General features: G+C 34.8%; 2 non-coding genes across 2 annotated transcripts; both read right to left on the reverse strand.

Annotated features, from left to right (window-relative positions):
• Positions 1-5,791: 5,791 nt before the first annotated feature.
• Positions 5,792-5,864, reverse strand: Trnaa-agc (transfer RNA alanine (anticodon AGC)). The gene has a single exon. It is a non-coding gene; the product is annotated as a tRNA-Ala (tRNA).
• Positions 5,865-21,886: 16,022 nt separating this feature from the next.
• Trnaa-agc (transfer RNA alanine (anticodon AGC)) lies at positions 21,887-21,959 on the reverse strand. The gene has a single exon. It is a non-coding gene; the product is annotated as a tRNA-Ala (tRNA).
• Positions 21,960-24,319: the final 2,360 nt, after the last annotated feature.

Genomic DNA, 24,319 nt, shown 5'->3' on the forward strand with positions numbered 1-24,319 from the left:
GAAGACAGAGTTGTCTTCTCTTGTAAATGTCAAAATGTCGTCTTTCGTTCTAAGCGTTAGAAAGTAAAAAAAAAAAAAAAAAAAAAAACTCTCAAATAAAACAGCAAACAAAATAACAGCAAAACAACAACAACAAAAAATAATACTTATTTGTTTTTTTTTTTCAATCGGAAGTTAAATAATAATATCAAAATCTGGGTGCACCGTGACACGGATGATGTCGAATGTTGTGTTGACTCTGACGTCGACAATAAGCGGACGTTTCTATCAAGTTGAGGGTAACGAGGAGACTGGGTTAGAAGGCGACAGGGCGAACGGCGGTGACCGGCATTGGGATGGTGGTAGTTTATTGATGCGGCTGCTGCACAGGCTGTCTCTTGACAAAAATTATTGCGCAGGTTGGCTAGGTGGATAGAGAGAGAGAGAGAGAGAGAGAGGGAGAGAGAGAGGGAGAGAGAGAGAGAGAGAGAGAGAGAGAGAGAGAGCAGTGCATTATTCAATTGCGTTTTTTTCTCTCTTATTTTTCTGTGTAGGAGGGGTGTTAACGGTATTATTGTTCTTGTTATCGGTGTGCACCTTTGACATTTAAACTAGTAGTTTGTTCTGCGATGGAAGACTATGGAGCGTGCTTCAATATACATGAACAAAACGCGAGAAATATCTGAAGTAATATGGAAGGCGAAAGATTGGTTTCGTTGTTTTGCTTTACGACATATCAACCCTCTTCGAGTTAAGTAAGGCTGAATTCAGTAGTTTTGGCAAAAGAAGGTTTTATTCTTCAACTTCTTTACATCTACTATTTATTCATGATGTTTAGTTTGTTTTCTTTTACGGCATATCATCCCTTTTTAGGTCTAATCATTTCGGCAAAAGTTTTTTTATGCTTCAAGTCTTTTATATCCCAAAATACAGGGTGGCCCAGTTAAAAATAACCCGACTCTCTAATCTTTCTCTTAACGAACAACTGACACAACAAGACAAAATGCAATTCTTTCTCCGACAAGATGGCACTACATCCCACACGTCTCACATACGTGTTGTTTCGTTGATCACACGTCTCACAGATCACTGACACGAGTTCACGACGTGTTTACGGAAGAGAAAACAATAAGCAAAGGGTTATGGCCACGACGTTCCCCGCACTTGTCATCATGTGATTTTTTATCTTTGGGGGACTTTAAAACAAAATGTCCATGCAAATGATCCTCACAATCTAAACAAACTAAAGGAGAACATTACCAAAGCTATCAGGAGAATCACCAGAGAAGATCTACAGGCAGTATCTGCAAACGTTGTTAAACGTGTCCAGAAATGAATAGATGTCAATGGAGAGAACTTCCAGCATCTTTTATAACACTACGGGTAATTTAAACAACAAGTAGCCCCGTTGCAGCCAGATGGCTGCATATTGTAAAAGAAAAGCGAGTAAGAACAATTTATTTACACAACCAATATTTACGAAACTAAAGTTAGCAATTACTTATTTTTTCGTCGGTTCTCCTGTAGGATTTGTCTCCTTGAACTACTTTAACAAAAAAAAAAAATGTATTTTCAATCAATATTAACGGAACAAAATTAGATGCATGGGTAAAAGTATTATTTTATTTAATGACCGGTTGTCTAAATTGACCACCCTAGTTGAATCAGAGAAAGTCTATTTTTTTTTTTTTTTTGTAATCAGACGAAGAAAATGGAAGTAATTAGTTTTAAAAAGTAAAAAAAAAAAAATTGTATTTTTTGCAACCAATATTCACGAAAAAAAAAATCTGAGATACATGGGTAAAAGTATTATTTTATTTAATTTTATCACCCGTGGTCTAAACTGACCACCCTGGTCAAATCAGAGAATTGATTAATAGAGCACAGAATTGACTAAGTGTAACATCAAAACAGATACTACACTTTCTTCCTAGCAAAAAAGAAATGGCTAGTGTGGTTGGTCTGTTTTACTCATTACGATCTTCTGTTCAAAAATGCACAGTTGAGAAGATATTATACACGAGTACGTAAGTTAACAATTTCTTTCTAGTTCATTCCCTTACACAGACAGTTATATTCCCTATCCGCCTCCAAGATCTTGAAGATCAGTAAGCTTCTCTAGACCTATTCCTAAACAGTACCTAAAGACTGTGTGCCAAATGCTCATAGTCCACTCGGAAACGCCGACCACCTTGTGTTATCAGTAGACATCATCCTAAAATCCCAAGTTGAAGAGCTGTTGCTCAAAACAACAAGGTACTACAAAAAGACTGATTGGGAAGTTGTCAGAGAACATATCAGAGATGCCTCATGGACTAATATCTTTTCTCTTCTTGTTGAACAGTGTGGTAATGAGACAACCGAATGGGGCGAAGGAGGCACTGAAGTACATATTCACACACAGAAGTATTATAGCAAAACCCATTCTCTCCAATGGCTCACTTCAACTTCTGTTACAGCAATTGCACAAAGGCTACATACATTCCGTTTCGTTCATCATAAGTCAAGTATAAATAGGCAAAACTATATGGATGCTAAAAGAATGAAATAGCCACAACCAAAATATAAATTTTTTTTCCAGGAAAACGTGTAGAGTCGCAAAAGATAGGAACTCGTGATTTCTGGAACATTTATATTAATGAAGTTTGTGTCAGCCGATTTTTTGTATCCGAGAATTTCATCCCTCAGTGTTTGGATCGCAGATGGCTTCTCATACCAATCTGAGCATGGAATTTATGTGGGCAGAGAAGGCTAGCACGATTTTTTCTTGTCTGCCTTTTGATCTCCACCAGTCTTCTTTTTGCTTTGTATCCTTTGGCACCGTGTATGATGGATTGGCGCCACAGGCACCGATCCTGAGCGGTTGTTTCCCAGATGTGAAGATCAAATCCGGTGTTTTTTAGGGTGGACTTGAGTTGGTCCTTGTATCGCTGTAGAGGGCAGCCGATAGATCTTTTTCCTGTGGCTAGCTCCGAGTACAGGGTTTGTCGAGGGAGCCTGTTTTCATCCATTCTGAGGATATGCCCGAGCCGACGGAGTCTGTGCCTCAAAGTGGTGGTCCTCTCAAGAACGCTTGTTTGCCCTTTCAAGAACGCTTGTGTTGGTTACATAGTCATACCATTTGATGTTCAGCATATCTCGAAGTTTTTGTTGGTGAATTTTTTTGAGTTTAATGAGATCATTTTGGTACATAGTCCAGGTCTCAAACCCATACAAAAGCGTAGGGATAACAATCGCGTGGTATACCATGAGTTTAGTATGGTATACCATTAGTGTAACAAATAAAGGATAATCAGTAATCCCTCCACTATCCAACAGCCAAGAGGTGAGAAGGCTAAACTGCTTGCCCGACGATTCGCCACTGATTCCATCTTAGACCCAACAAACAACTTTCTCTTAAATTTTCTAATTCGAACAGAAGCCACTCTTGATAATCTGAAAATCACCTCTTCTTACGTCCGCGATATCTCAAAAAAAAAAAATGTACACCTCCAATGCGTGTGGGTCTGATCTTATCACTGCTATACTATTTAAAAAAAAAAATGCTTAACTGATCTAGCCCCCTTTACCTTGCTGAATATTGCCCTCTTAATAACAGAAAAAAATCCCTGATATACCAGTATACAAGATTATGGTAAAAAAAAAAAATAACTCGCTCAATGATCGTCCTATGTTTCCTCTCCATCTTCGCTAAAATCTTTCAATCATTAATCAATCAAGCACCAGTTCACCACCTCGCAAATGTTAATCGTCAGACTGACAGTTTATATTGAAGCAATATCGTTCTACTGCAGATATTTTAACGGTCATCTCTAACAGCATATACCATGCACTGCATGAGACAGAGGAGACCCTTGATATATTCAAAGTCTTTCACAAGGGCTCCTAATTAAAATTAAATTATACGGTATTTCTGAACAAGTACGGAAAATAATGAAACCCATCTTAGACAAGAAGAAAATCCATGTTGTCCTTGATGAACGTGCATACAAGCAGAATAATACAGGGTGAGTCACGGAAAACGGATGTTTTTAGAACATTCCTGGTTTGAGTAAGGGATAGGGAGTGAGGAAGGAATTCTGTAAACCAGCTTAAGATGCCGTTTAGTTTGTTGTTATTTGTTTATCTTTTGCGTTAAATTTTGTTTTAGTTATTGATTTTGAATTGTTTTTCTTTAAAAGCATCCGTTTCCCATGACACATCCTGCATTAATATGGCAGTGCCGTAGGGGTCGATTTTTTAACCACTATTATTCCTGATATTCATAAGCGACCTCACCGATAACATTGCGTCCGAGATGGATATATTTGCCATGATATAACGTTCTATAATAAGTATGAGAGAAAATGGGAAAAATCATGGCAGAATCCGCAAAAAAAATGACTTTATGTTCTTAGTAGAATGCAACCATAAATGGATGGTAAATTTTAATGTTACAAATATAAATGCGAGGGTGCCCCAAGGTTCTATCCTTGGACCTCTATTGTTCCTGATATTCATAAATGACCTCCCCGACAAAATTGCCTCTGAGATGGGTATATATGCTGATGATACTACACTCTATGGCAGGCACGACAGGAAGACGAATGAACACATTTCTAAAGAAATGGCAGAAACACTAGAGGAAGACCTCCAATCTGTGGTGGAATGGGGACAAAAGTGGTTGGTCGCGTTCAATGCTGCCAAGACTAAACTAGTTTCATTCAATAATTACAAGAAACCCGCTCTACCACCTATAGCAATGGCCAACGACTCTTTATCTGAGAGTACATCTTTCAAACTCCTTGGCCTAACGTTCACAGGAAACATGAGTTGGAACAATTACATTGAAGGCATTGCCAGGGCCGCTGCAAGAAAGGTGGGCTCTCTCTACCGTGCTAGAAGACTACTAACACCCGAAAGTATCCTGTACCTCTATAAGGCCACCATTCGCCCATGTATGGAGTATTGCTGTAACATCTGTGCTGGTGCATCTGCTACTAGTCTCTCGCTCCTTGACAAGGTTCAAAAGAGAGTCGCAAACCTGATAGGCCCTGAACTGGCATCTAAGCTTCAGCCTCTGTCCCATCGACGAAATGTTGCATCCCTCTGCCTTTTCTACAAGTATTTTAGTGGTGAATGCTCTGACGAACTGCAATCACTTGTGCCCCCACGACGTGAGCACCCTCGACAAACCCGACAGGCTGTTAAATCCCACCTCCACACTGTAGAGATCCCTAGATGTAAAGGATCTTTATACTCCAATAGTTTCTTCCCCAGAACCGCTAGACTCTGGAATTCGATTCCAGGTCCCTGCTTCCCCAACAGTACTGACGTGCAGAAGTTCAAGTGTAACGGGAACCGACATCTTGCTGCCCAAATCCCTACATAGTACCCCAGTAGTTCTTGCCCCTGATAGTATTCCCCTACACCAAAGTGGCAATTTGCCTTGTTTGGGGTGAAAATGTAATATATATATATATATATATATATATATATATATATATATATATATATATATATATATATATATATAGAGAGAGAGAGAGAGAGAGAGTCAATTTTCTATCGAGTTTTTATATTATAAAGTTGTGATTTAAAAAATAAAACAATATACCCATATGACTTGGATCATATGAATCGAAACCGAAACCAAAGCTTATGAATCGAAACCGAAACCAAAACTCATGAAGAATTCTTGGTAAAATTATTCATTATAAGAAATGGTAGGCCCTAACAATTAATCGACAGCTACTCAGAAGAAGAAGAAGCGTGACACAAAATAACACACACGCTCTTAATTTTATGAAAAGAAAAAAAAATGAACCCGGACTGGAGAATCGGGGTATCGATCCCCGTACCTCTCGCATGCTAAGCGAGCGCTCTACCATCTGAGCTAATTCCCCTCGCATGGCGCAATGTGCTGCTAAACATGTTAAAGTAAGATGTAGGATGAGCAGCAGCCTAACATGTTATTTGATTCAGCAGCACAGTTTGTACGTATTCATCTGTTTCCCGTTCTCTGACGAATCGTTTTATTTAACTCTTATTTCTTCTTGCTCTCAAGTATGTTAATAAGATATATTGCGTGTGTGGAAAAAGCAAATAAGAAATTCGAAGATGTAAACAGAATGCGGTCAAAATTGTGTATAGGCGATAACAATGGTTTTATATTTCTGTTGTTTTGTTTTAAAGTTATATTCAATTAAAAATTATTTCGAGTCAAATGTAGTCTTGTTGCGCATATAATCTGAAGTAAAAAAAAACATGTTTAAAATATATAACTATGCTAAAATAAGCGAAATTTTAATGAAAATGGGAGGTTGGGGTGTTTATAACACGCTGGGGCATTTCGTAAAAAAATTTAACAAATAAATAACGTGGTGTCATTAGATAAATATTACTACGTCCGGCCATTTTTATTTTTATTTTTTGTTTGGTAAGTTTGGTGCTAATGTACTTACTGATCCGCGCTATTTTTTTAAAATCGTATTTCCAAGTTTAATTAAAGTTTTCCGATATGTTTTTTTTTTTTTTTTTATTAATCAATTGTAAGGTTAAAGTACAGAATAGGTACAAAACACCTTCCCCTCCCCATGTTAAGAATGGCTTTTTAAATAATAAAGTTATTGTTTCAGCACGGATCAATAAGTACCGTAAAGTTTTACGACGTGCACCACTACTGCACCATGCACGAGCGTATTATATACACTCCAACCTCCGCATGTTAAGAACGGCTTTCGGAATAAACACCTCTCAATCTCGAAAGCTGTTCTTAACATGGAGATGTTGAGAGTGTTTATACTACGCTGAGGCAGGTCGTAAAAAAAAAAATACCATTTTTAAAAAATTTTTTTGTATCGATGACAAACATAAAAACGTCTTTTTTTTCTATTCCTCTGTAAAACTTGACTGATTCTAACTCCGAAACGTTCTTAATGCCACGCACACACACACACACACACACACACACACACACACGCACACACAAAAAAATCCTGAGGTGAACGCTCGGCAAATGGAGCAAAAAGTTGCTTCGTGATTTGGTTCGAATCTCATTGAATTGTTACCCTACACTGATGATTGCGTAAACATGAAAAATTAATGTCTGTAGGTAAAATAAATGATAATTATTTAATAATTATCAAGCCTCTTTAAGAATACTTAAGGGCACTGTTTATATGTATACCGAGTTTTAACTAAGGCAATCAACTCGCGTCTATGCAATGTTCACGACTTCCACTGAGACAAACACACTAGATTGCCTAATGCACTTGCTAGAATTCGACGTTTAATAGTTTTTAACTTCTTTCATACCCGTATAGGTGTATCAGAATTTTGGGGGAATTGTTGACACCCCTAACACCAAACTCCGAATAAAATATAAAAAATTCGTAATTTCTCTGTTTAAAGTGGGTTGTTTATTTTCTTTATGGAATATACTTCCAAAATGAACTATTAAAGTTGTTTAAAAAATAATAGAAATATTATTTTTTTTTTTTAAATAACAGTGTTTACAAAATGCCGGCGTGCATTCATGCAGTCATTTTTTTTTTACGTAATGAAATCAATTGAATTTTACGAGTTAAATATGTTTCAATTTTTAAACTTTAAAAATCTATCAAAATTTTTCTATTGGTTCAATTTTTACGATATTTTCAGGGTCAGTGTGAAATTTTATGCTCTTTCCAATAAACCGAATATAACATTTTAGACAAAAGTTTTTTTTAATTCATCCCCACCCCATTTTGAAATGTCTATTAAAATTATAATAATTAATTTACTCGCCAAAGTTTTATATGTCACAAATTGAAAATAAAAGATCAATAAATAATATATTGTAATTTACAACAACAACAACAACAACAAAGAAGTGTTGTTTGGAAATTTACCTGTAAAGTCCAAAGTGCAAAACCTTTTTTTTTTTTAAACTACGTTGATTTTTTTTTTATTGGAAGCTTATGTTCTATTTATATTGTCCAGTAAGTATTGGGCGCTACGACAATTTTTTTCTTTTTCATTTAATGCTTTCTTTTTTTAGATATTTAAAAAAAAATTCACTGGATAAAGTAGAATTAAAATATATTAAATCAAAAATTCATGTATTTCTTTAAGAGAATAAAAAAAAAATCGATATTTGATCGAGCCAATTTTTAGTAATCGGGCAAAATGCATGAATGAAATGTTACTATTTTGCGATTATGGTAGCACATACTGGCCACTTTGTAGTTGAAATGAAATATGCCAACAATATAAAAGGGAGATAAGGCTGCCTGGCATAAGGACAAAGGGAAGACAACTGGAACTGATTACCGTTCTGTCACACAGAGCTTCCATGAAGAAATGCACAGTTAATGTCGGCGTGTACGCGTTACTTACGTGAAAACGGTTAATTAAACAAAGCACCTCCCTCTCGAATGACATTAACCGGCAGCCCCCACCCATGCTTCATGGAAACTACTTGTTTCCTGGAATGTTAAACGTTAGTAGTATTTTACGTTACATTGTGTTCATTGTACACTGCCCATCCCCAATATTGCCATAAAGTGGATGCCCATTTGACGTTACATTATTATAGACAAGTGAGCACCCACGTTTTGACCACTAACATTTCTTCATATCTTGGAAACTACTCGTTTGCCGTATATTTAAAAGGTTATTTCCGTTAACAGCGCCCCCGAAAACCTATAAAAGTGGACATTTTAATGAAATTTTCGAGGGTGGAGTAATTCTTCATAGTTACCCTATCGAGATTACTAATGTGTTGTTTTTATGTTTTTGAAATAATTATTTTTGTCACTTTGATAATTCCGTACATAACAAAGTGAGAAATCGAATAACACCCGGGTTCTTTAATGGCGGAAAACTATTATCGAAGAGACGGTTTACCGTGACTCTTGGTTGAAAAATCCTTTCATTTAAAAACTACATGGAATTTAATATATAAATATGGATAAATTAATATACAGGAAGAATAGAAGCACCCATAGCTTTGTAATTTGGAACAGGCAAGGGAGTTTTTGGCAGTTTATATATATATATATATATATATATATATATATATATATATATAAGATCTATTGTATATTTTTCGATTAAAAGTTCATGATTTTAAAATTTGGTCTTTGCTCATTTTATTGAAATAAAAATTAGGGTTTGAAATTACATTTCCATATTGTTATAAACTTGTAGACATGGAGAGTCTATTTAATCAAATGTTTTGCAATGGCGACTTGCCCAAAAATTCTGATACAACTACCGTAGCAATTGTTTGGTGGTCCGAGGTAAAAACGTGGCTTCGTGGCTGGGTTCGAATCCCATGACCGACAAGAATTTTTACCCTAAACTGATGATTGTGTAAGCATGAAACACTAGTGATTGTAAGAAAAAAAATGAATAATTATTATTTAATTATAAATATATAGGTGTATATCACAACTAGAAATTGATTTAACAGCCAGGCTAGAAAGAAAAAACGTAAATAAAACAGACAAAGGAGAGCCTCACTGAACAGTTGTACACGTGTATTTTTTTTATTTCCTCCCACTCTGAGAGAAGAGATACTACTCTCGAAAATTAGAGACATCAACACATACCATCTTGTACGACACATTATGTTGGTAAATAAACATAATACAATTGGACATTATTAAACATTTCTTCTAACATTGTCATTACTTTACTAGCAGTTCAGCCCGGCTTTGCTCGGGACCTATGTACTGTTCATAACTTACCCTACGTGTGAATGCACTTTATGCAAGATTTCAAATGTTTAGACCAAAGTTTGTCTGAGTAATTGCGTAGATATCGCAGAGGTCAATTTTTTAACTTTGACCCCAATTTTGACCCCTTAACATATATTGTTTGGGTCTCAAATTGAAATACAATACTCGAATAACAAGAAATATTACGTAGATATGACTTCCTTAGATTTCAAAACCCGGTATTATGACCACAAAAGTACATTGTAAAAATAACAAAACATCGAATGAAAACAACCCTAGCAAACAAATACTGGGTAATCGAATGGAAAATAGTAAGGCAAGCTGCAAATCCAAACCTAAGTACTGAAAAATTCAATCTGATATTATCCTATTCATTATGAAAAGTTTAAAGAAAAAATACACGATTAAACCCGGATCTCCAACTTCCAACGTAAATCTCCCATACCATGTCTCCTTCTCCATCATCAGGATTCTACGTTCCGACCTTCCAGAGGTTGAAACCTAATTACAGGAGATTAAACCAGACTTATTATTCCTAAGCGAAACTTGCATTGGACAGACTATTTCTCTAGATGAGTTCGTAATTGAAGGATACTCTAACTTAACTTCCAAATCTGATCTCCAAGATCGCCATGGGCATGGAATATGTGCCTATAATAAAGATGGCTTTCCATGTGGTAGGGACATCTCTGGAGAAAATCCTAACTTACCCTATATGTGCTTCCGGGTTGCCTTTGCTCACACTACTGCGTTTATATGTACTCTCTATCGCCCCCACAACAGCGGAGTTGCTATATTTAAAAACATATCTGAGAAAATTGACCACGTCCTATCTGCTTATCCTTCAGCTAACATTCACCGATGTGGAGACTTCAATGTTCACAATGTGGAATGGTTTGGAGATTCTGTCACGGTTTCTACATTGCTAATAACCTCACTTGGATTTTTCACGAATCGACCCGTGTGCCCGACACTGACGGTCAGTATGCGAGTTTCTTAGACATTTTTTCTCACAACTTGCCATGTGTTCAGTTTCCGTTTTGTTTCCACTTGGATCTTCCGACCACTGTGTAATAAGTCTTCAGACGTACTTCTCCATCGTACAGTATGTCGATACTCTATGGCTGACTGTGATAGCTTCCGTACATTTATATCAGATCTACCTCTGCGTTCCATGTTTTAAAAGGATGTGTTCTCTATAGCAACAGACCTGACGGAATGGTAAATTGTAGGTATAGACAGTTTCATAGCACCGAAAAAGTTCCAACAAAAGCCCAACAGCCAGCCCTGGTTCTCTCCAGAATGTGCTGCTACTATTGCGCACAGAAATCATTTTTTCCATTGCGTCTAATGTAATAGATGTACTAAGACTAAAGCCGCTTTCAGAACGACCAGCAACCACTGTAAAAATGTAATAAAGAGCGCAAGTAATGTAAATGTAATAAAGATGCCAAGTTCATCAAGTCCAAAGTAGCTGAGCAGCGGCTTGGTTTCTACCAGGTTTCGCAAATAGCAAACAGAATCCTGAACAGAAGCGTGTGCTCTATCCCAACTATAATCAATGGACCTTTGCCAAGAACTTTGCAGCTAATTCTACCCTTTGCGACCAAGGCCGCCAACCCCCAATATTTCCTCCTGTATTAGAAAATACGCTATGTGATATACAAATCTTTGTACGTGATAATCAAGAATCTTGGTTCCAGTAAAACAACAAGCCCTGGCAGTATTGCAATTATAGTACACAAAAAACTTCAACCAGAACTAGCGCCCATACTTACAAAACTGTTTAAACTTTATCTTAAGGAGAATTGTTTCCCATCACCCTGGAAAATCTCACCAGTATGCCCAGTATTTAAGAATTCGGGGGATCGCTCATCTCCTTCTCAGTACACATCAATAAGTCTCCTATGCATCATGAGTAAGTTGTTGTGTTAAATAGAGAAGTAATCAACCATATCAGCAAAAACAACCTTCTTAGTGACACACAATATGGTTTCCGTTCTTCTAGATCTACAGCAGATGTGCTTACAGTTATATCTCATGGGATTAGCGAATCTCTCGAGGAAGGCAATCTTTCTAGGGCAATTGCTCTTGACATATCAAAGCGTATAGCATAAAGGTTTACTTCACAAGATCTCCAGCTATGGTAAAGATGGAAATGTCTTCTCAATTATTAAATCATTTCTCTGTTATAGGTTCATAAGAGTAGTGGTTGATGGGCAGAAATCAAAAGCTCACAGTATTAATGCTGGAGTCCCGCAGGGGTCCATCCTGAGCCCAACTCTTTTCCTGATCTACATTAATGGTCTTCCAAATCATATCCTTACATCATTCGTAGACATTTATGCTGATGACACTACTACCTATGGTAGCACATCTAAGGCTGTAAACGACTAAGTTCTCTCCGATTCTCTCTCCTTTGATCTTGAGCACATGGTACAATGAGGAAACGAAGTGGCTGGTTATTTTAATGTATTTAAAACTAAGCTTCTATCTTTACATCACCAGCGTTCGGATCCCCATCGGGCATCAATTGAAATGAATGACTCTCGCCTTGGGGAAGCCTCATGTTTTGAAACGCTTCTGGGCTTGACCTTTACTTCTGATCTGAATCGGAACACATACATAAAATCCGTTTCCAAGGCCGCTGGAAAAAATGTTGAGGTCCAGTAGATATCTCACTGCTGATGCAATTCTCTATCTATATAAGAGCCAGGTACGTCTAAGGATTGAGTACTGTTGCCATACCTGGGCAGGAGCTGCCAGAAAGGACTTGTCCTGCCTTGATAGAGTTCAAAATAGACTCCATAGTCTCGTAGATGTCCTTTTCTCTTGCCTGCAACCTCTTTTTCACAGAAGAGATGTTGCGAGTTTGTTTTTTCTTTATCGCCATTTTCATGGCAAGTGCTCAACTGAGCTTCAATCTATGGTCCCCCCTCGCCAAACTTTCACAAGAAACACTCGTCTAGCTGAAAACACTATCAATAGTTTTCCTCGCTCTTTATCTGTGCCTAAACCTAAATGTAGATTCCATGCACAAAGCTTCTTTCTTAGAAGTGCACGCCTTTGGAACTGTCTTCCGTTTTCTTGCTTTCCAGCTTACTACAATATGGCTGTCTGCAAGTCCAACGTAAACAAGTTTTTATGAGCCGTTCCACTTAAGTGAACAAATTTACCGAATTTCCATTACCATCGATTACTATATTATCCAATTGACTACTGAACACTCTTTAACCCTTATCCTGGAATGGCATCTGGGCCTTGATAAGTAGTGATGCCTATGTAAAAAAATGACTACAGTCAGGACGCTAGGTTGAATGTAATTTAATTTGAAGAAACGTTTGTAACTTTTCTGCAAGAGTGACTGTTTATAAAGTGAAACAATAACGACGCCTTAATCGTATGTCGCTCTTTTAAGAAAATTCATCGATGAATGTAAGTGAAATGTTTGTTGCCCACTTTGTGGTAGACGTATTTGGGAGAAGCAGCTAGATCGGAATAAATGTAATAATTTTATTAAAATGACGAAATCCACGCATATTTTCTGGAAACACGAATTAGGAGTGATGTAGGTCGTTAGGTGAATAAATTAATATGTGAAGCTATTGGTTTGCAGCCTGTAGTAGTCAAGATAGTATAAAAATTGACTTTATATAGATATGTATATAAAATATATATAAAAATTGACTTTATATAGATATGTATATTATATATATATATATATATATATATATATATATATATAATAATTTTTTTACTATAACAATTAAATACCTACAGACACTAGTGTTTCACCCTTTCGGGAATCTTCAGTGCAGGGTGTCACAATTAACACCAGTGGACAGATTCGAATTCGGCAACTCGATTAGCAAAGACCGTATCCGTTCGGCTACCGTTAACCGCGTGAAATAACGTTGAATTTAAACATTTTAATTTTGAATGTTCTTTACGTCAGTTAGACAGTGATCTAATCGTTATACGATGATCTATGCATATATATATATATATATATATATATATATATATATATATATATATATACTAGCTGTACCATGCCACGCGTTGCTGGGGCTCAATTTGGTGTAATGGAAAAATCTAATAAAAAGAGAAAATACATGTTTCTTATATTCTAAGTACAGCAATCCACTGCAAAAAGTAAAAAAAAAAAAAAAAAAAAAACAGGCGAAAAGGAAAAAAGAAATGATACTCTTGTAGGATTGTTACGGACTTTCGGGAGTTACCGTCAATCATGGCTTCGGTTCGACCAATAATCAGTGGATTAAGCCGAAAGTTGCTAAAATGTTGAAACGCTAAATCGAGTTTTTTTTTGGGGGGGTTTTATTATTAAAAATGAGTTTTTAATTAATATTTGGGTGAGGGTGGTACTATACACCGATTCGAAAAACGTTGTCCAAAAACAAATAAATGAAAGCAAAGGTAAGGTAAATTACGTTTCTACCTAACTGGATAATCTTTAGTGTTTTTATTTAATGTAAAATGTTTAATCGGCTCGAAAAAACACAAAGTGTTTATCGATGTATTTGAAAACCGCGGACCCTGTTGAATACGTTGAATTTGGGAAAATCAGTTAAAAACTAAAAAACTATACAAAACAGTGCCAGACACCCACCGATTTTATGTTATTGTGACGTAGGCTTACATATTCGGTGGGTTTCTGACAGTATTTTGTCTAGTTTTTTTAGTTTAAACTCATTTTCCCAAACTTAACGTAATCAATAGAGTCCGCCACTATTTGTATTTTTCAAATACACCGATGAACACACTTTTTCGAGCCGATTAAACGTTACATTAAATGAAACGGGTTTGTATTACTAAACACAGATACAAAAAAGTTGTCGAAAAATAAATATAACAAATAAATGTTATCAAAGGTAAGATTCGTTACTTTTCTACCTAACTAGAGAAGAGTTTAGTGTTTTTATTTAGTGTAAAATGTTCAATCGGTTCCAAAACATGCAGTGTTTATCAGTATATTTGAAAAATACAAATGGCGGCAGACTGTGTTGAACACGTTAAGTTTGGGAAAATGAGTTATAACTAAAAAATATACAAAATACTGTCAAAAACCCACTCAATATGTGTAACCGTGACATAGGCTGACATATATTTGGTTGTTTTTAACAGTATTTTGTATAGTTTTTTTAGTTTTAACTCATTTTCCCCAAACTTAACGTGTTTAACACAGAGTCTGCCGCCATTTGTAATTTTCAAATATAAAGGTAAACGTAGATAGACCCGACTAAGACATTGGCACACGATTCTTGAGCACTTTCGCGCATGCCCATGACATTATTCGTGTTTAGCATGGTTCTTTCAACTGGCAAAAATTTCCAATTATTTGTGTTCAAAACTCGTTTCAATATGTCCACAAATGTTTTCCGCGTACTCATTGATCTTGGGTGGAATACTAGCTTGGTCACGTGATTAATGGACAATGATTTGCAGAATTTCTTAAATTATCTTCCATGAACTGGGTTCCATGATCGGTGGTTAAAATTTTCGGGAGTGCAAAACGACGGAAAATTTCATTTAATGCGTTTTTTGCAGTCGGATGTTTGCACTTATCAATTTCTAGCCACTTAGTGAAAGTATCTATAATGATCAAGTAATAAGATCCATTTATGGACCCTGCGTAATCCATATGCAAACGAGCCCATGGGACATCTGTCTTTGGCCATGGTTGAATCTGCACCGGCGGATCCCTTGTTGTCAATTGGCATCCTCTTCACTGTTTCATCAAATTTTCTGTCTTGGTCCATTCTCGGCCATTGAGTATAACATCTCATTAAATATCTCATTGGTAAAATTCCTGGATTGTCCGTATGAAATTCTTTGAGAATTCTATTTTGCAGAGTTGCCGCATATCTGCATATAGTAATATCTGTTCGCATATTGAAAAGGGTGACATACTATTTCTTTTTATATTTTTCTCGTTCAGCTAAAACCATTTTTCATTTTTCTGGAGAAATTACACTTCTCCTCTGCTCATTTCACATCTAGCGGAATCGGATATTCTCTAGTATAACACTTGCATAACACTTCACTCATCGCAATAATGTATGGATTAATGAAATCTTAAGATGTCCAGAACCAGCGTCTGTAAGTTTATAATGTTCTCTATAATTTAATTACTTTTTATTTTGATATAACAATGAGAATGGATCTTATTTTCGTAAAAATAGATAATATTTTCATATTTTCACCGTTACAGAATTCGCGTTTCTTTCGCCCGCGTTGAAGTTGAATCATTAAGGATACAGCAACAACAACGAGGAAGATCGTTATTTTGGTTGAATTCGTAAATATTTTCAAATTGTCATTGATACGGAAATCGCGTTTCTTTAGCCCGTGTCATTTAAAGTTGAAATACTTGATGATTTCATTGTTATCTTGATACAGAAAAACACACACAAAAAAAAAGCACAATCTCCCCCCCCCCTCCTTTTTTTTTTTTTTTGTAAAAATTGGAAATATATTCAATTTTTCACCGTTACGGAATTTGCGTTTCTTTCGTCCGTGTCATTTTTTTAGTTGAATTACTCATCAAGGGTTTCATTTTTATTTGGATAAAACAACGAGAAAGATCTTTATTCAAATTTTCACCACAAACAAGGCACAGTGCAACTTTAGGGGGCTACTATCGGGGACATAAGTTGCAGGGATATTATGAAGGGAGATGAATAGCAAGATGTCTGTTCACATTACACTTGAACTTCTGCATGTCAGTACAGTTGGGAAAGCAGAATCCTGGAAGAGAGTTCCAAAGTCTAGCAGTTTTTTTTGGGGGGGGGGAACTATTGGAGTAGCAGGCTTTTTTACCCCTAGGGATCTCTACTGTATAGGAGTGGGATTTAGCTGCTTGTCAGGTTTGTAAGGGGGGTGTTCACGCCGAAGGGGTACAATGCTTGTATTTCGTCAGAGCATTCACCATTAAAATACTTGTAGAACAGGCAGAGGAATGCGACATTTCGTCGATGGGGCAGAGGTTGAAGCCTAGATGACAGCCCAAATGTGACAATACTCCATACATAGGCGAATGGTGGCCTTATAGAGTTATAGGATACTTTCAGGCGTAGGTAGCTTTCTAGCACGGCAAAGAGAGACCACCTTCTTCGCAGATCTCCGTTATTCTCGTCATAATAGAAAATATTTTCGAACTTTCAACATCAGGAAATCCGCGTTTCTTACACTCTGTCTTATTAAGTTGAACTGCTTGAGGGTTTCATTTTCATTTTGTTACAACAAGAACATTGAAGAAGGATTTCCGCCATTTTCGTCTTAAATGGAAATATTTTCAATTTTTCACCATTGCAAAATGCGCGTTTCTTTCGTTCGTGCCATTTAAAGTTCAACCACTTAAGGATAACTAAAAATAAATACAACAACAACAACAACAACAACAATCAATATTATCATTTTAAAACAGATCGATTAGAGAAACGCATCGGTTTTTCAGTTGCAAAGTTGAACTCTTGTAAGTTAGCCGTGTTTTTCTTTTTTTAGGAAATGCCCCTGATAAGTTAACAAAACAAATTAAAAGATAAAAAAAAAAAAAAAAAAAAACGAAAACAAAAACATTATTATAGTTTCCAAACGGATGGATTAGAGGAACGCAGCGCCGCAGCGGTTTTTCAGTTGAATCCCTGGGTTTACTTCCCGTAATCGCGTAACATTCAATTCCTTTATTTTGTCCTTTAGTCCTCACACTCCAGAAGCGACATTTCTGACAAAGGTGTTTTTTTTGTCAGAATCCACGCCATATAATACTTATCGTTAGCAATTTTTTTTTTTTTTTTTTTTTTGTTACCTTGGAGTAGTATGTTTTAATTTGCTACATCAAGTTGCTTCATGACTTGTCTGGAGCGATTTTCATGAAAAAAAAATACGAATAGTAAATGCGTCAACATGTGTATCAATCAATACTAAAATTCTCATTCTATGAATATATATACATATATATATATACATATATATATATATATATATATATATATATATATATATATATATATATATAATTGTCACAGGAGAACCTGGTACCGATCCCCGAACCTGCATACTAAACGCGCGCCACCTATGATAATTTCCCTATCTACGATAGCGCCGCTTGCTTGACAGCACAATAACGTTTAGAATAATGAACACAAATCTCTTTTGGATCTGCTAAGTTAATATTTCATGTAATCGAAGTTATTACGGATAGTTAGTGTGTTAACTTTTGTATCATTCACAATTCATATATATATATATATATATATATATATATATATATATATATATATATATATATATATATATATATATATATATATATATATATATCCCTGAACCTCCCTCGCCGTAAGCAAAACCCTACCATTTGCGATAATACGCCATTCATGATGCTGACTCTTACTTGGTTCATTAGAAGCATGGCCGAAAAGTGGCAGAAAAACCAAGTTTTGGTTTTTTTAAACGAATTAAAATATATTAAAATCCATTATTCTTGAGCAACTTTTTTTTTTCCAAAAAAATAAAAGCCTGAATTTTATCATGTAAAAAGCAGAATAATATAAAACTTTTTATACTATTTTTAATAGAATTTTAAATTTAAAGTTTCCAAAACTACACTGTTCACTGTCATTTTTATCTCGATAGCTAAAACATTAAAATATTTTTAAATGGTTTTTTAATCAATATTTTTTCGTCTAAAAAAGATTTAGAATGATTTTCTGTAAGAATATGCACAAATATAATGATACAAGTACCTGAATTTCAAATAATTCTAAGTTTTTATATCACTCTATAGATTTGCGTAACGAAATTAAAAAAAAAAAAAACAGACACACAGAAAATTTAATGATAGTTTAAAATTAAGTTTGGAGGCCTGGAGGGCACTAAATAAACAATATTTAACCATATATTTTTAACGTTTGATTTAAGTGAAGGGTTTAATTCTTTTTTCAAAACGATATATATATATATATATATATATATATATATATATATATATATATATATATATATATATATATATACATTGCCTATAATCCCCAAAGTTCAGCAACGATGGGGCTGGCCAGTACAAGATGGGTGACCATTTTAGGAATGCTAGGGGTCGTATGTGTTGAAAACAAGTCCTGCATCTAGTATAAGTGAATAAACAAGAAATTGCCGAAAAAAAATTAGTCCCCCTTTTTTTTTAGCAAAATGCGATGATATTAATCGACTTTTTCTTTTGTGTATCGATTCGCCAAAGCATTTCATATTTAATATTATATTAGCATAGGTACCGCCAAAACTGGGGGGGGGGGCAGGTCAGTGCTTTTTGACGGACCGTCTTTTTAAAAATCTACCAAAAATCAGGTAATTATCCGATCAATACGAAATTTTCAGCGATTATTAGGAGAAGAATGAACTTTATAACAATGTACTTATTTTTCATAAACGATATTTATATATATATATATATTTTTGCTTACAACCCCCCCTTCTTGTTTTGAAGTGGGATCAAATATGCTTAAAATAATCATCTGAAATTGAACAAAACATATTGTGTTGTTGTAAGGGATAGAATTATAGATTAAAAAAAAATAATTTGTTTGCATACCTTATTTTGACGTCTGAATATCAGAACTTCGATTGTACTTAATTATCCCGCTTTTGAGTTTTGAAGTGTGAAATTCGGTGAATATGTTAAGTAAAATAATTAATTTAAGTTAAGCAAAACAAAAAAAAATTTTTTTTAATATTTATACGAAAAAGGCCATTTTAAAATTTTTGATAAATAAATTAACAATTTTTTTTTAGCGAGCCGAATAATGCAGGGTATGCTTTGAATAATCGATACAAAAAAAAATTAGATAAATATTGTGCCCTTTGTGTTAAAAATAGCATCATTTTTTTCGATCCCGTTTGAAAACGTTTGCCGCCTTTCGACTACGGTGGACGAAACGCGCTGAAATAATTTTTTTTATTCTGCTTTAAATTGCCCCCCCCCCATTTTGAGGAGCCTGGACCCCACACACATACACATTAAAAACCAAACTCATACAAATGGTCACCCATCTGGTACTGGCCAGCCTCAGCTTAATAATACATTGAAATTTTCATCATTGAAAAATAAGTTTTTTTGGCCTGTTTGGTCTTCCATAGTTTTCTTCTTATAAAACGCAAACGTAAACAGAGTCGATCTAAACTCTACATTGACGCGAAATATCTAGTTACCTATATGAATAAGTGGAATTATTTGAAATTCAGGTACTTATATTATAATATTTTTGAATATTCTCTTATAAAATCATCCTAAATCTTAGTTAGACAATAAATAAATAAATTAATTATTTCAAAAACCTTCTTTTTTTTAAATATTTAAGTACGTTTTTTTGTGCAAGACAAAAAATGTCAATTGTTAACTTTTTGCGAAGATTTAACATTTAAAATTTAATTAAAAATAGTAGAAAAAGTTTTACATTATTCTGTTTTCTATATGATAAAATTCATGGTTTTATCTTTCTGGAAAAAAAAAGTTACTCAGAAATAATGGATTTTAATAAATGTAATTTAGTTTTAAAAAACAACAACTTGATTTTTCGGCCATTTTTGGCGGTGCCTATATTAGCAATATTGGGCTCACTAAAAGAAAATTATTAATTTATTTTTCAAAGATGTAAAAGTAGTGTTTGTCGCAAAAATAATGAATATATATATATATATATATATATATATATATATATATATATATATATATATAGCAAATTATGAACATACACACACACACACACGTGTGTGTGTGTGTGTGTGTATTGTTAATCTGAAAGATAATTATTATTATTAACAAAGCACAAAATATGAAAAATAAAACATTCAAAAATCAGATTTTCAACCTTAAAATCTGAAAATGTGCAGTTGTTTTTTTTAAACATATCTTACCCTTCCCACAATACAATATATTTTGCTCAGTTTCGGCTAATATATATATATATATATATATATATATATATATATATATATATATATATATATATATGTGTGTGTGTGTGTGTGTGTGTGTGTGTGTGTACCTACCTATTTACAATGCCTCCCCACGGGACAACAGAGTTAGACACCAGGGTCGTTATATATATATATATATATATATATATATATATATATATATATATATATATATATATATATATACATATATATATATATATATATATATATATATATATATATATATGTATGTATAAATATGTATATATATATGTATATATATATGTGTGTGTGTATATATATATGTGTGTGTGTATATATATATATATATATATGTCAGGTCATGTAATATGCTACTGGTACCATGTAACCCAGTACTACCTGTCTCATGGTCGGGTCACCAGCGACTAAACTGGTTTCCCCACCAGACGTGTTTGGTGAGGAGGGTGACTAGTCTCCTTGAAGGATTAAAAACAAGATCTTCCGAAGGGGCAATGAACCCTTTTTCGGAGTCAACGGCGCACTAGCACCGTGTGTGTTTGTGTGTATGTATGTGTGTGTTGCGGTGAAGAGGGATCCCGTAAGCCGTGATGGAGGCAACCTTTCTAGGAGAAGCAAATCTCTGATTAAAAAAAAAACATAAAGCGGGAGACCAGTATCCGCATTAAGCTGCTCTGCAGTTTAACTTGTTGCTGGCTATCCTGCTCTTGCTTGTTGCTGGATCTCAACATTTTGAACCGAAAGAGAGAGACTTAGCTGTCGTACACAGCTAAGACTCTGTAACATCTGTGTATAAATACCCCCTCAGACATTTGTCTATTAAAATGGTCTTGTGGCGATGGAATGCATTTTTGGGCTCATGGTCTTTAAGTGTCTGAGGGAGTGGCACTAGTCTGACAAGACGTCGCAATCATCATATCAATTATGGAAAAAAACATGCTCCATTATAAAGTTCATTCTTCACTTAATAAGCGGTGACAATTTTGTATTGATTGGATAATTACTTGAATTTTGGTAGCTTTTTAAAGAGAGACACGGTCAAAATACAGTTACTGGCTGTGCCTAGTTCATTACGAAAACGCAATGAAAATGTATCTTTATGGACCAGCTTACATAAGTAAATAATGTTTCCTATAATATAAATTTATTACGTACATTTAGTGTGTCATCTTATGTATCAATCAATGTTTGTATTAATATTTTATGAAAAAAAAACTTATGATCACTGGAGAATCGGGGCATCGATCCCCGTACCTCTCGCATGCTAAGCGAGCGCTCTACCATCTGAGCTAATTCCCCACTCAATGTTTGCGCAGCACACTTTTTACTATATCGTGTTTACTTTCGCCTGTAATCTCTGCTTATATCAGTTTTTTTCTTTTTTTCTTTTCTTCTCTCCCTGGTTCTTTCTCTCTCGATTTCACTCTTGCGTGGTTGTTCACGTTGTGTCGCTCGTGCACACATACACAAACGTTTTGAAAATTTGAATGAAGATATTTCTTCACGTATATATATAAAAAAAAGTAACTGCATAAGCTTTCTCGCTATCGTTCTCTCTACATAGATATACTCTTGATTAAATAACGTAGAATGGGTGTGCGTGCTGTGAGTGATAACCGTGCAATGTGGTTCGTTTTATATCAAGTCTAAAAATCCACTTGAGGATAACTGAAGAAACTAGTATGCGTATATTTATGTTTTGTGTGGCGAATAATAACCGGTGGTGTTCCCTAGAATCTAAGTGACAACAAGTCTTATCATATTACCAGTACGTATTCACCCTTTTTCGATAATCAATGCAAATGACGTTGCGTTATCGAAACAGCCGTTTACTATTGGTTTGCTATGACCGTTAGCATTCTCTGCGATTGAATAGCAATAAGCATTCTTAAGACCAAAAATATTTCCGAACTCTTCTAGTGGAGGTGGTGGTCTGGTTAGTGCCTTTCCCATTGATAATTATTTTTATGATATTAGCCGTATTCGAGCATTTTCCTTAAGATTTCCGCTATTTTTATCATTGCTGTCCTCTGTATACTACAGTCTCATACTTCTCTTGGATTTGAACGTCTTCTATGATAGTGTTTTTTTTTTTGTTTTTTTTTTCTTTCTAGTTTTTTCACCCAAACTGTTCCTTCCTAGTGATGCCACGATTATTGGCATTGTATCGTCTTTCTCTGTTTTAAATCCCCTTTTAATTCTGTTGCGAATTCCGACGGGTAAGGGTTAGGGTTTGTGTTTCTGTCTCTTTGATCTTCACCCTGCGTCTGCTGGGACGGCAAAATCAACAATTTGTCAGCTATTTCCCTCATGTAAGCTATCTGGTTCCCTTGCTTGGGCGAGTTTACCTGTTTTTATCTCTATGTCCCAGAGGATTTTGTGATTTTCTTTTTCCAGTACTGTCTCCGATTTGTGCCTTTACTATTTGTCAGCATGTACAAAATGAGGTCTTTTGCGAAGTCCTCAGTGTGACGGACCAATTTGATATAATGGTTAGAATATTACTTGATGAATCGGATGGATTGCTTTCAGTTCTTGGTTAAATACTATAAATGGAATTTGATGCTTCCTTGCTAAACTCTAGATATTAAATGGACGAAAATGAAGTGGAGTAATTCTGTGAACGATGTGACATGAAAAGAAAGCATTTATGCCCATTTTGACTGCGCTTGATCATTTTAATTTTACTTACTTTTACTATTTTCATTAGCTATTTCTCTGTTCATCATTATTATTATTACTGTATATTTATTTTTAATGAAAGTGTTTTTTTTAGCAATTCCGTAAGATTGGACACGTGCATGGCATTTGACATTATTTTATTTAAAACTAAAAAAGTATAAAAACTAAAGCATGAGAATAGCTACGTTCAATATTCTAAACAAAAAGAACCATTTAGAAGAGTAACTTATGGTAATTTTATTCGTGAGATGAAAGCAAATATGGCCGCTTGATTACAAAATCCCTAAGGGAGATAACTGTAAGTTCATAATTATTGACAGCAAAGAGTGGCAAACAAACACCGGAAAGCCGTAATTCTTTCTTCAAGATTTTCGATTATTTACGTTTATAGTTTTCTGTTTTGATTCAGTAAACTCAGTTATAAGCAGTAATTTTAAACAGTAACTTAAAACTTTATATATATATATATATATATATATATATATATATATATATATATATATATATATATATATATATATATATATGGATAGATAGATAGATAGAAAGAGAGATAGATAGGAAGAAAGACAGGGATAGATAGAGAGAGATAGAATGAGATAGATATACAAATATGCATTTTAAAAGGCCGGTGTTGCACTGTTGCACACACATTTCTTCACGCATGTATATGCCATATAATTTTCTTTTATGCGCAGTTCTATCGTGCCTAATATTTTTTCTATTCGGACACACACACACACACACACACACACACACACACACACACACACACACACACACACACACACACACACACTTTCTCATTTTCACGCACAAACGCATATAAATATGTATGTACGTGTGTGTATATATATATATATGTATGATGTGTTCCTTTTAAACCTATATATATATATATATATGGTATTTTCCTTTTAAACGTTTTCTTTTTATTTACGTGAATGAAAACAACAACCTAGACACGCCCTATGGAA

This window comes from Euprymna scolopes, chromosome 2 (assembly GCF_053919585.1).
Source record: "Euprymna scolopes isolate OS-2025 chromosome 2, ASM5391958v1, whole genome shotgun sequence".
Classification (NCBI taxonomy): domain Eukaryota; kingdom Metazoa; phylum Mollusca; class Cephalopoda; order Sepiida; family Sepiolidae; genus Euprymna; species Euprymna scolopes.